Here is a 13,116-nt window from a genome sequence, read left to right on the forward strand (position 1 = left end):
TTATTGGAACTAACATAACAAGAGACTATCTAATTTATCATATTGACAAGTTAAGTGTATAGTCTTCTATAAATACCTGTTTACTAAGAGAGCTCAGTACAATAAAGACAGAGGGTTTGGTTTGCAGGGAACATACAAACCCTTGCTAAATATTTTCAGAATTCAATTCTAACTAATGTGTAAGTCTTTTTTAAACAAGCCACTGTGGAGACAGGGTCCTAACTGATACATTTGCATTTGTGTGTGTGTGTGTGTGTGTGTGTGTGTGTATTATATATACATATCTTACATATATGTGTATGTGTGTGTTTATGTAAAAATATATTCATTCTTCACAAAAGATACTTCAACGATGACTTTGAGGAGGAAGAGACATGAGAATTACACCTTATGCTCCCCAATTAAGTGTCCAACAAATCTTCAAAGGCATTTCAGTTTATTCCATAGAAATACCCAATGCTCACTCCCTCCCCGCACACAAAGATTTATTAATAAGGATAGTCTCAGATAGCACATTGCATATGTCCTCTGTATGGAGCAACCTCATGTGGGGAAAGCCCTGGACTGGAAGTGAGAAGGCTGTCATTGCCATTTTGACTCTCCACCTTGCTATCTGGGCAACGAGGACAATTCTGAATATTTCTGAGCCTCATAGTTTACCATCATAGTTAAATGAAGAAATGGAAATAATTACCTTCAAGTCTTTGCCAGCTATGTAATTTTATGACACCGTCCTTCTAATTTACATACAATAAGATTTAAAATACACAGGATAATTAAGTACATTTTCAGATGCTCATTTGGACAATTTACATCAACATAATCCTGGTAAATGAAAAAATGAAAGCAAAAATGTGCTTAAAATTTTGGGCTGATTTTTTTCAAACCACTTTATTTAATAAGACTTTGTGTTAGAAAATATTTAAAAACCCTCCACTAAAGTTCAAAAATTATCCCAGCTTTGTTTTTGTTTTAGGTACTTGAATGGGAATATAACTCTTATTCAAAAGTTATGAGGTAACGTTTAGTTTCTTTACTTGTTTATTCTTGTGCTTCATTACCGTTGCTGTTAACAGCTACCCTGTTTTGTTTTGTGTTCTACGTGCCAACGACTATGTAAGTATTTCAGAATGTTCATGTCCTTTGGTTCTTAAAGCAATGTGGCTTTAACCATAGTTTACAAATGAGGAATCTGGATTTTAAAAGTTTTAAGTAACAGGGGCACCTGGGTGGCTCAGTCACTCTTGGATTTGGCTTAGGTCATGATCTCATGGGTTCAAGTCCCTCATGGGGCTCTGCACTGGCAGTGCAGAACTTGCTTGGGATTCTCTTTCTCTCCCTCTCTCCCTGCCTCTCCCCCACTTGTGCTGTCTCTGTCTCTCTCAAAATAAACAAACTTAAAAAAAAAGTTTTAAGTAACAGAGGTGGAATTCAATTCTAGATCTGATTCTATAGCTTGCCCTCTTAATTACAATCCTCCCCTTCCTTTTAAGGTGATGTAAAGTCATTGCTAAAGATTACATGGACATCATAGGCAAGGTTATACCTATATTTGTATCGAAAAGGTGCTTTTGTTTTCCTGCAAAAACAGTGTCACAGAAATAAACATCTATATCTTTAAGAATAGGCATGAACTGCACTCATAATTCATTATAATATTGGCACTATTTGTTGAGGATATTAGACACTGTTTTCACAAAGATAGGAAAATGTGTAGAGATCACAGACACACGCAGATGCTGTGGCCTAAGTCTCACATGTATTCTAACTCCTCATGCATCTAGGAGAAGATATTTTAGAAATGTTTTCACTCATTTCGTCTTGTTTCTTAGTGTCCAGAACATCTTTAGTCAGAGTTGACTTTACTTTCCTGTGCTTTCTCCCTTAAGGAAGTGATACTGTCTGAAATACTGGGTTATCTCTTGCTTCACTTTTGTTCTCAGGCAAGAGGCACTTAGTAATTCTCACACTGAGCTGCTTTTTCAGGCAGGATGCCACCAGCAGCATGTAATCACAGATTTTTTATTTTACCTGTGTTACAGAATAACAAAAAATGCTAGCCACAGTTGGTTTCTTGTTTCTCATATATCAAACTCTTGGATCCATTGACTTCTTCCCTTGTATTCTTTCCCTAGCAGCTTACTGATGGCCTCAGTATCATTACCTCACTTGGTGGAGATTATAAGAGCCTCATGCTAACTCTATGTTACAATAAATGGACAGCTCAGCCTATTCGCTGTTGCCCTGTTGCACTTGCCATGGCTGATTCCTTGTACCCTTTGCAGACTGGGTGCTTTTGCTAATGCTGTTGGCTTCATTTCTACTTTTAGATTCTGGATACTTTTAAAAAACAAAACTGTTTTTTGTTTGTTTGCTTGCTTACTTGCTTGTTCCGAAAGCAGCAACCTGTAAAAGTGAAGTCGTATTTTGCTTCTTCATGGCTATATATATTAAGTGGACACTTTTCCTTTTGAAGAACATATTCAGATCTTTAGAATTATATGTTATTTTCATAGGGTGTTATTACACTTCTCGCTTGCTAGCTCAAAACAAGATGAAACACTCAGAAGTTTCAAAGGAATCTCTTAGCAATAATTCTTTTTTGTTGTTACTGAAAGACTTTCCTCATTTTCTTATCTTTCCTCACATTTAACTTAATTATTTAATACTAATCTAACTGTGTAATGGTTTCCCTAAAGATTCCCACATTTTAATCCCCAGGACCTGTGTATATATTACCTTGCATTACAAAGAAGATGGGGCTGAGTTAAGGATCTTGAGATGGGAAGAGCATCCTGGATTATGCAGGTGGGCCCAATATAATCACAAGGGTACTTATAAAATGGAGGCAGAAAAGTCAGAGAAGAGACGTAGTGAGGACACAGAGATTGGAGTAATGAGCTTTGAATATGAGGAAGGAGACACAAACAAACAAATACAGGCAGCCTCCGGAAGATGGAAAAGGCAAGGAAATGGTTTCCCCTGCAGAGCCTTCAGAAGGAACCAGCCCTGCCAAAACTTGACTTTTACCCAAGTAAGACTGTTTTTGAACTTCTGACTTCCAAACTGTACGAATAAATTTGTGTTATTTTAACCCACTAAGCTTGTGGTAACTTGTTATAGCAGCAATAGGAAACTAATGTACCAAGTTGTGGTGATAAATTGAGTGGGGAAATTCATTAATAAAATAAAATTTATATTCTTATAAATAAACATATATTAAAGAATATTCATAGCAGAGTATACATTTGTTTCAACTGCACAGGGAACATTCTCCAGGACAGATCACATGTTATGCCACAAAATAATTCTCAATAAATTTAAGAATATTGAAATCATATTATGCATCTTTTTTAATAACAATGGTATGAAACTAGGAAATCAATTACAAGAAAAAAACTGGAAAAAACATAAATATGTGGAAGCTAAGCAACATGCTACTAAACAACAAATGGGTCAACAAAGAAATTAAAGAGAAAATTTAAAAGATACCTGGAAACAACATGGAAACACAATGGTTCAAAATCTTCAGGATGTATCAAAAGCAATTCTAAGAGGAAATTTTAAAGCATTACAGGCCTACCTACCTCAAGAAATAAGACAAATCTTAAACAATATAACATTACATCTAAAGGAACTAGAAAAAGAAAAACAAAGCTGAAAGTTAGTAGAAGAAAGGAAATAATAAAGAAAAGAGTGGAAATAAAGGAAATAGAGACTAAAACAACAGAAAAGCTCAGTGAAACTAAGACCTGGTTCTTTGAAAAGGTAAACAAAATTTATACACCTTTAGATAGACTCATCAAGATGGAGAGAAAAAGGACTCAAATAAATAAAATTAAAATGAGAAACAAGTAAATGAGACTAAATATTTTAAAAAGTATGAGATCACTATGAAAAATTATGCCAACAAATTGGACAACCTAGAAGAAATGGATAAATTCCTAGAAACATATAATCTTTCAAGACTGATTCAGGAAGAAATAAAAAATCTAAACAGACTAATTATTCATAACAAAATTGAATTGATAATTTAAAAACTCTCAACAAACAAAAGTCCAGGACCAAATGGCTTCATAGGTGAATTCTACCAAACATTTAAAGGAGAGTTAATATCTATCCTTATCAAACTATTCTAAAAAGCAGAAGAGGGAGGAAAGCTTACAAATTCCTTCTATGAGGCCAGTTTTAACCTGATAATTAAACCATAGACACTACAAAAAAAAAAAAAAAGAGGAAATTTCAGGCCAGTATCACTGATGAACATAGATGCAAACATCCTCAATAAAATATTAGCAAGCTGAAATCAATAATATGTTAAAAAGATCATTCACTGCAATCAAGTAGGATTTATTCCAGGGTGCAAGGATGGTTCAATATTCACAAATTAATCAACATGATAACAACATTAACAAAATAAAGGATAAAATCACATGATCACCTCAATAGATGCAGAAAAGGTATTTGACAAAATTTGACATCCATTTATTATAAAAATTCTCAACAAAATGGATCTAGAGGTAACATACCTCAACATGACAAAGACCATATATGACAAACCAACAGCTAACATCATACTCAATGGTGAAAAGCTGAAAGGTTTTCTTCTAATATCAGGAATAAGACAAGTATTTCCACTCTCACCACTTGTATTCAACATAGTACTAGAAGTACTAGCCACAGCAGTCAGATAAGAAAAAGAAATAAGAGGCATCTATATTGGTAAAGAAGAAGTTAAACTGTCACTATTTGCAGATAATGTAATACTATATACAGAAAACCCTAAAGACACCAACAAAAACTATTAGAACTGATAAAGACATTCAGCAAAGTAATGGGATACAAAAGTAATATAAAGAAATATGTTTTATTTCTATATACTAATAATGAAATAACAGAAAGATAAATTAAGAAAGCAATCCCCTTTAAAATTGTATCAAAAAGAATAAAATACTTAGGAATAAACTTAACCAAGGAGATGAAAAACATATTCTAAGTTATAAAAAATTGATGAAAGAAATTGAAGACACAAATAAATGTAAAAACATACCATGCTCATGGATTAGAAAAATATTGTTAAAATATCCATGGTACCTAAAGCAATCTACAGATTTCATGTAATCCCCATCAAAATTCCAACAACATTTTTCACAGAACTGGAACAAATAACTCTAAAATTTATATGGAGCCACAAAAGCCAAATAATCTCAAGAGTCAAAATAATCTCAAGAAAGAACAAAGCTGGAGGTATCATAATCCCAGGTTTCAAACTATACTACTGAGCTTTAGTAGTCAAAACAGTGAGGTACTGGCACAAAAATAGACACACAGATCAATGGAAAGGAATAGAAAGCCTAGAAATAAACTCATGCTGGAACCGCTGGGTGGCTCAGTTGATTGAGTATCTGACTCTTGGTTTCAGCTCAGGTCATGATCTCATAGTTCAGGAATTTGAGCCCCATGTTGGGTTCTGCATTGACAGTGCAGAGCCTGCTTAGAATTCTCTCCCCCTCTCTCTTCCCCTCCCTTGAGTGTACACACTCTCTCTCTCTCTCTCTGTCTCAAAAAATAAAAAAATAAAAATAAATAAACAAACTTAAAAGATCATGCTTGTATGGTCAATTACTCCATAATGAAGGAGGCAAGAATACACAATGGTGAAAGGAGAGTCCCTTCAATAAATGGTGTTGGGAAAACTTTACAGCTACAAGCAAAAGAATGAAATTGGACTACTTTCTTACATACTACTTTCTTACCATACACAAAAGTAAACTCAAAAGGGATTAAAGACCTAAATGTGAGACTTGAAACCATAAATTTTCCTAAAGAAAGCACAGGTAGACATTGGACATTGACTTTAGCAATATTTTTCTGGCTAGGTCTCCCCAGTCAAGAAAAACAAAAGCAAAAATGAACTATTGGGACTCTACCAAACTAATAGCTTTTGTACAGTGAAGGAAATAATCAACAGAAAGGCAACCTACTTAATGGGAGAAAATATTTGCAAATGATATATCTGATAAGGGGCTATTATCCAAAATATATAAAGAATTCATATAACCTAACATTGAAAAAACAAATAATCCAATTAAAACATGGATAGAGGCTCTGAATAGGCACTTTTCCAAAGAAGTTATAGAAATGGCCAACAGATATATAAAAAGATGCTCAATATTACTAATTATCAGAGAAATGCAAATCAACCAGAATAAGATATCACCTTACCACAGTCAGAATGGCTAATATAAAAAAAAGACAAGAAATATCAAGTGTTGATGAAGATGTGGAGAAAAGGGAACACTTGTGCACTGTTGGTAGGAATGTAAGTTGGTGCAGCCACTAAGGGAAACAGTATGGAAGTTCCTCAAAAAATTAAAAATAGAATTACCATATGATTCATTTCTGGGTATATTCCTGAAGAAAACAAAAACACTGATTCAAAAAGATATAAGCACCCCTATGTTTATTGCAGCATTGTTGACAATAGCTAAGATATGAAAGCAACCTAAGTGTGCATCGATAGATATACCACATCTTCTTTATCTACTATCTATCTATCTATCTATCTATCTATCTATCTACACAACAGAATATTATTCAGTCATAAAAAGAATGAATTTTTGCCATTTGCAGCGACATAGATGAAACTAAAGAATACTGTGCGAGGTGAACTCAGTCAGACAGAAAATAACAAATACCATGTGATTTCCTTACATGTGGAATCTAAAAAACAAAAACAAACCACCATCATCACCACCAACAGCAACAATAAATACAGAAAACAAACTGGTGATTGCCAGAAGGGTGGGGGATTACCAGAGGTGAAATAGATGAAGGGGATTAAGAGGTTCAAACTTCCAGTCAAAAATTAATATGTCAGAGAGCACCTGGGTGGCTTGGTCAGTTCAGTGTCCAACTTCAGCTTGGGTTGTGATCTCACAGTTCCTGAGTTCGAGCCCCACATTGGGCTCTGCACTGACAGTGCGGAACCTGCTTGGGATTCTATCTTTCTCCCTCTCTTTCTGTGACCCTCCCCCATTGGCACATGTGCAATATCTCTCTTTCTCTCTCTCAAAATAAACTTAAAAAATTATTTAAAAAATGAATAAGTCGGGGTGCCTGGGTGGCGCAGTCGGTTAAGCGTCCGACTTCAGCCAGGTCACGATCTTGCGGTCCATGAGTTCGAGCCCCGCGTCAGGCTTTGGGCTGATGGCTCAGAGCCTGGAGCCTGTTTCCGATTCTGTGTCTCCCTCTCTCTCTGCCCCTCGCCCGTTCATGCTCTGTCTCTCTTTGTCCCAAAAATAAATAAACATTGAAAAAAAAATTTTTTTAAAAATAAAAAAATAAAAAAAAATAAAAAATGAATAAGTCAAAGAGATGAAAAGCATAACATAGGGACTTTAGTAAATAATATTGGTATAGTTTACTTTTGGTGACAGTAACTAAACTTATCTTGATGAACACTTGATAAAATATAATTGTGAAACCACTATGTTATGCACCTGGAACTAATATTGTATGTGAACTATACCTCGATAAAAAATAAATAAAAGGCATGAGATGAAAAATAATAAAATGGAATATTTAGTTCCCTTTAGCATTAATTTGCTAGATCCATATGGAACAACATTTCATTGCCAATTCGTGGTTGTGGTAGCTATTTGATATTCCTTCCTGCAGGGCTGTTTGAATTATATACTTGCTTCTGTTCTCTACTGACTGAGTAGATATGCTGAATCTTCTCTTTTCCATTCAGTTGAGGATGACTTGTGGAACTGAGTTTTCTGCTTATACTGTAGCTGACTCTGCTCCCCTTCCGTATGCCTGCATGTGTTAACAGGTGAAAGTGAGTTCGCTCTAATGGAGCTTGCTCAGTATATCTAAGGGTTGTTTTTTTTTTTTTAATTTATTTTTGAGAGACAGAGAGAGACAGAGCATGAGTTAGGGAGGGGCAGAGAGAGAGGGAGACACAGAATCTGAAGGCTCTGAGCTGACAGCAGAGAGCCCGACACGGGGCTGGAACTCACGGACCCCGAGATCATGACCTGAGCTGAAGTCAGATACTTAACTGACTGAGCCGCCCAGGCACCCCAGTATAACTAAGTTTTAACACCCAAACTATAAAATATTTGAATGTCGAGAAATCTAAAATTCTGTCTTCGTGAATTCTGATAATTCGCTTCCATTTTTACCGTATAATTATTGATTAGATTCGGGTTTCATCCCCACTCCGAACGTAATGTTTTTTTAATTTTTTTGAACATTTATTTACTATTGAGAGACAGAGACAGAGCATGAGAAGGGGAGGGGCCTAGAGACGGGGAGACTCAGAATCCGAGGCAGGGTCCAGGCTCTGAGCTGTCAGCACAGAGCCCAACGCAGGGCTCAAACTCACAAGCGGGGAGATCATGACCTGAGCCAAAGTCAGACGCTTGACCGACAGAGCCACCCAGGTGCCCCATCCGAACGTAATTTTTAATGATGTTTTCCTTAGCACCTAACTCACCACGGTCCTCAATATCTGAATCAGTTAGCTTCATTTCTCTACAGGATTGATAAAAGGAGACGTTGCTACTCATGTTTTCATTATTCATTTATTAATTCCTTCAAAAAGAGTTTAGTAAGTCCCGGTATATGCAAGGCACAGTGCTGGGCACTGAACATACAATGATGAAAGATTCAGCCCTTGCTTCAAAAGTCTGCTTTTTAGATATTCTGCTTCAGTTTATGTGGAGAATTGTGTAAGATAAAGCAATTTTAAATGGCTCTATAGTAATTGAAAAATACCTTTGGACTATTAGATGGATCAAGAATATTCTTGTAAGTAATGTAATTGTTGGGGAAGTTTCCATTATAAATAAATCATATTAAAGAAAAACTGACATTGGGAGAGTTTGGAATAAGAAGACAATAACAGAAAGTAGTTGAAGAAAATTTCAACAGAAAGAGAAGCAAAGATGTTTCTTTCGGCCGGTGGTGTAACTAGCTATTACTGTTTTCTGGTCAGGTTCTAAGTATTGCACCCCCTTGGCAGAATCCAAGCATTGGAAGAGAATATAGAAATTATTTTCCACATCTAACACATAATTTCATAGGGTGGTGAGTAGCCTGGTAACCACTTAGGAGAAGAGAAAATGACATTTATTTGAAGCAAGTGAATAAATTTCCTTCTGAAGTCCAGATCATCTTGGACTATGACATGAAAAGCAGGTCTTTCTAGTTAGTGTCTGAAACACTCATTCAGAGAAGAAAAAGTGGCAAAATGGACTCTCTAAAAAGCTAAAACAGGGAATAAGAACAGAAAGTAGCATTTTATGGTGAGAATTCTTACTAAAAATTAAGTCTTAATTCTCCAAAAGCAAATAACAAAAATGTTTGTAACATGAAACCAATGCCAAGAGAATAGTATCTCCTGTAGATATTCTGAGAATTATTTTTACTCCTTTCCTGGGCTAGTTTGGAGATCATTTCCACCTTCTGAGAGACCAGCTGTGTTGTAAGAACTCCTCTTTTTAAGAGGATACCTATGAAGGACTTGTGCTACCTTAGTGAGTCATCTATAAGATTTCAGGATGGGGGTTCTCAATGGCATGAGCTCTACATTCTTTTGGAAGACTTCATACAGAGGTCATGCATCCTGAACTTTTGAGGAATGCTGGGGGGAATCTCAGGCCACCCTTATTAGGATCTGCGATATTATGATTTATAAGAAATATGTATTTGGTCATTCAGATGACCAAAATATACTTCTCAGATATATTTGGTCTGTGTCCACAATACCAAAATCTCTGGCGTTTTCTAAGCCTCAAGAGTGATAAATAATATCTTTTGTTATGTTAATTAGGCCATTTTTGTAAGCACCCAAGGATGCTGCTGTTTTCCAGGAGGATCCACCAAGTGATTAGCAGGTTGAACTTTTAGGGAGGGAGGGAGAGGGGCTGGATACTGAGTTCAATTGCCAATGGGCAATAATTTAATCAGTCATGCCTACGTAACGAAGCCTCCATAAACACCCAAAAGAACTGGGTTCAAGGGGCTTACAGGTTGGTGAACACTTGGAGGTGCTGGGAGAGTGGTACACCTGGAGATAACTTGGAGGCTCCGTGCCCCTTCCCTCTTACCTTTCCTATCCATCTCTTTCATGTAACTATTCTTGATTTTTATCCTTTTATAATAAACTGGTGATCTGGTAAGTAAAATGTTTCTGAGTTCTGTGAGACATTCTAGCAAATTGAGCCACAGGAGACAGGCATGTGAACCTCGGAACCATTTGGTCAGAAGCATAGGTAACAACATGTGTTTGTGACCGCTGTCTGAAGTGAAAGCTCCCGAAGTAAAATCTCATGCTATCTCCAGGTAAGTAGTGTCAGAATTTAGCTGAATTCTCAGACACTCTGCTAGTGTCTGAGAATTGTTTGTTGGTATGGGGAAGCCTCTACACACACACACCCTCACACTCACACTCACATGCACACTCACGAACGTGTTGGAATTGGGTCCAAGAAGCCCTAAGGAACAATGAAAAATATTTCTTCAAGATCTCCTGGAATCAAAACCATACATGCTTTTGAAGAAAAGAATGGGCAGTGGTCCACGTCTAAGTCAAATATACATAGGAGAGGAACATTTTAAACTATATTGAAAATACATAGGAGTTTAAGGCATGAGTATAGCTACCTCTTCGGAGGTAGCCTAAATAGCCAAAAAACAGAAAGTTTAGGGCATAGTGAATTTGTCTAATGGCTAGAGATGTAAGTAGGAGAGCACTTTGAAAAATTGGCCCAGAAATCTAAGAAACATATTTAATCCTGCACCACTGAAAGTATTTTATATAAATTTTCTGACATTTGTTTCCTACTGATAAAAATGTGCTTTTTATTTTGGAAGACTGAAAATAACATTGAAGAGTAACTGAACTAGAGGATGATAAATTTAAAAATATAAGATTAAAAAGAAAAGTTATTTTTCACTCTATAAATATTTACTAAGCATCTTCTATGTGTATAATATTCTCATAATGATATATAATGGATGGACATTTCATGTGCTAAAATGTATCTCAAGAAGAGACCTTAATAATACAGTAATTAACAGGCTTAGCAAAAATTCAACTTAAAAATTAAAGAACTCTCTTTTATAGATGCAATGAATACTTGCCATGAAATTGCATTAAGGAATTTGAAAAAAAGTGAATATTCAAAACAATATTAATGGATTATTATCTAGTCACTCAGCAATTATGTGTTGAATATCTGCTATGTGTCATGTCCATGATTTCTATCCTTAGAGTGTTTCTCATGAGACAAATAGTAACAGTAATAGTAATAGTAACAAAATAATTTTAGTGGAGTATTCCAATATTATAATAGAGAAGGAATAATATTATTATAGAGTAGGCACTGGGTCATATGAGATGTTTAACAGATTAGAGAAGGGCATGAGGAAATTGGCCTAGCCTCAGAGTAAGGGAGATCCTCCCTGAGGTTCAATTATCCCTACACCTGACCAATTTAAAGTAATTAAAATACAATCTCTAAAGAAGTCTTAATTCAGGAAAAGGCAAGTGCCTCTCGGTACATTGAAACTACTTTCACAAGTGATTCCAACCTACACTAAAACAAAAAAATAAGAAATTACAATAGATCAGTGAAACTAATATAGCATAGAGCTAAATAGTTCACTTTCTTTTCTAAATATTTACCATAACTTATTCATTACTAGAATACCTTTAAAACTGTATTGATAATTTCCTCTTTCGTGACATTTCACACTGAGTGAAAAGGGACATGATATCTATGATGATAGATTGCAATTTCTGATAGATTGCAATTTCTATCTGGCCCACCACTTCTTTATTTTTTAAATTAGCAATATAACCTTAAAGAAGAAGAAAGAAGCTACATGTGAGGTAAGTGTGTCATTTTTTTTTTTTTCACTCTTTGCAGAAGTACTTCTTATGCAAGGGTCTGGGTAATCCCCTCCCAAATAAGCATAACTAGTGCAAATGGTCTAATAGTCTGCTAGGATCCTTCCAGTTCCCAGGAGAAAGCTTAGCTATTTAATTCCTACTCAGACGCAGAGGGGAGAAGAGATCCACCATTTGAGATGGGCCCAAATGAACTAGAAATCACAATACGGATTAGTTTGAGACTTGTGGCTCCTTTGTGAATCTGAAATGGGCTAGTTAGTGAACTGACACACAGGACAGATTAACCATTATTTAACCATTATATACGTTTGTCAGAAACTAGAGGAGATCTCCTCCCTGGGCTTAAGAGTGGATTTGCCTATATGTCTAAGATTCAATGATCTGAGTAGAATTGGCTACATCTTATGTCCCTGCACTTACTTTTATTTTTAGTATCACAGCACTTACTGTAGTTTATTCTTATTCATTTATTTTTTTTTAATTTTTTTAACATTTATTTATTTTTGAGACAGAGAGAGACAGAGCATGAATGGGGGAGGGTCAGAGAGAGAGGGAGACACAGAATCTGAAACAGGCTCCAGGCTCTGAGCGGTCAGCACAGGCACAGAGCCCGACGCGGAGCTCGAGCTCACGGACCGCAAGATCATGACCTGAGCTGAAGTCGGACACTTAACCGACTGAGCCACCCAGGCGCCCCTATTCTTATTCATTTAAATATAGCCTTCCCATAATAAACTGTAAGCCCCTTACAAGATCTTATTTTTCTATCCCCAGGCTTATCACAGTTTCTTGTATGGAATAGGTGACTAATATGTAAAAATTAATCAGTGTTTGTTGATTAAATTTCTGTAAGAACTATTCGAAATACAAAGTTGAACAAGAAAAATCTCAGGTCTCAAAGAGGGTGCAGTCTGATGAAGAGACAGACGGTAAACTAATGACAATTTAACTCACATAGAAGAGAACCCTAAATAAAGGTACAAAACAATTTTTTAAGCCTAAAATGGAAGAGATTATTAAATATCATTAGGGAGCCTTCTGGTCAAAGTCAGTTTTGGAGTTTAGTGCTTTAAGATTTGGGATATTTCCACAGGCAGCTCATTTCCATAAGCAGATGAGGCAGGTAGAAAGGGGGAAGCCCTGTGAGTTTTTCTAAACTTTACACTTTTGTTATTTAAATAGCTTCC

This window comes from Acinonyx jubatus, chromosome B1, assembly GCF_027475565.1.
Source record: "Acinonyx jubatus isolate Ajub_Pintada_27869175 chromosome B1, VMU_Ajub_asm_v1.0, whole genome shotgun sequence".
Classification (NCBI taxonomy): Eukaryota; Metazoa; Chordata; class Mammalia; order Carnivora; family Felidae; genus Acinonyx; species Acinonyx jubatus.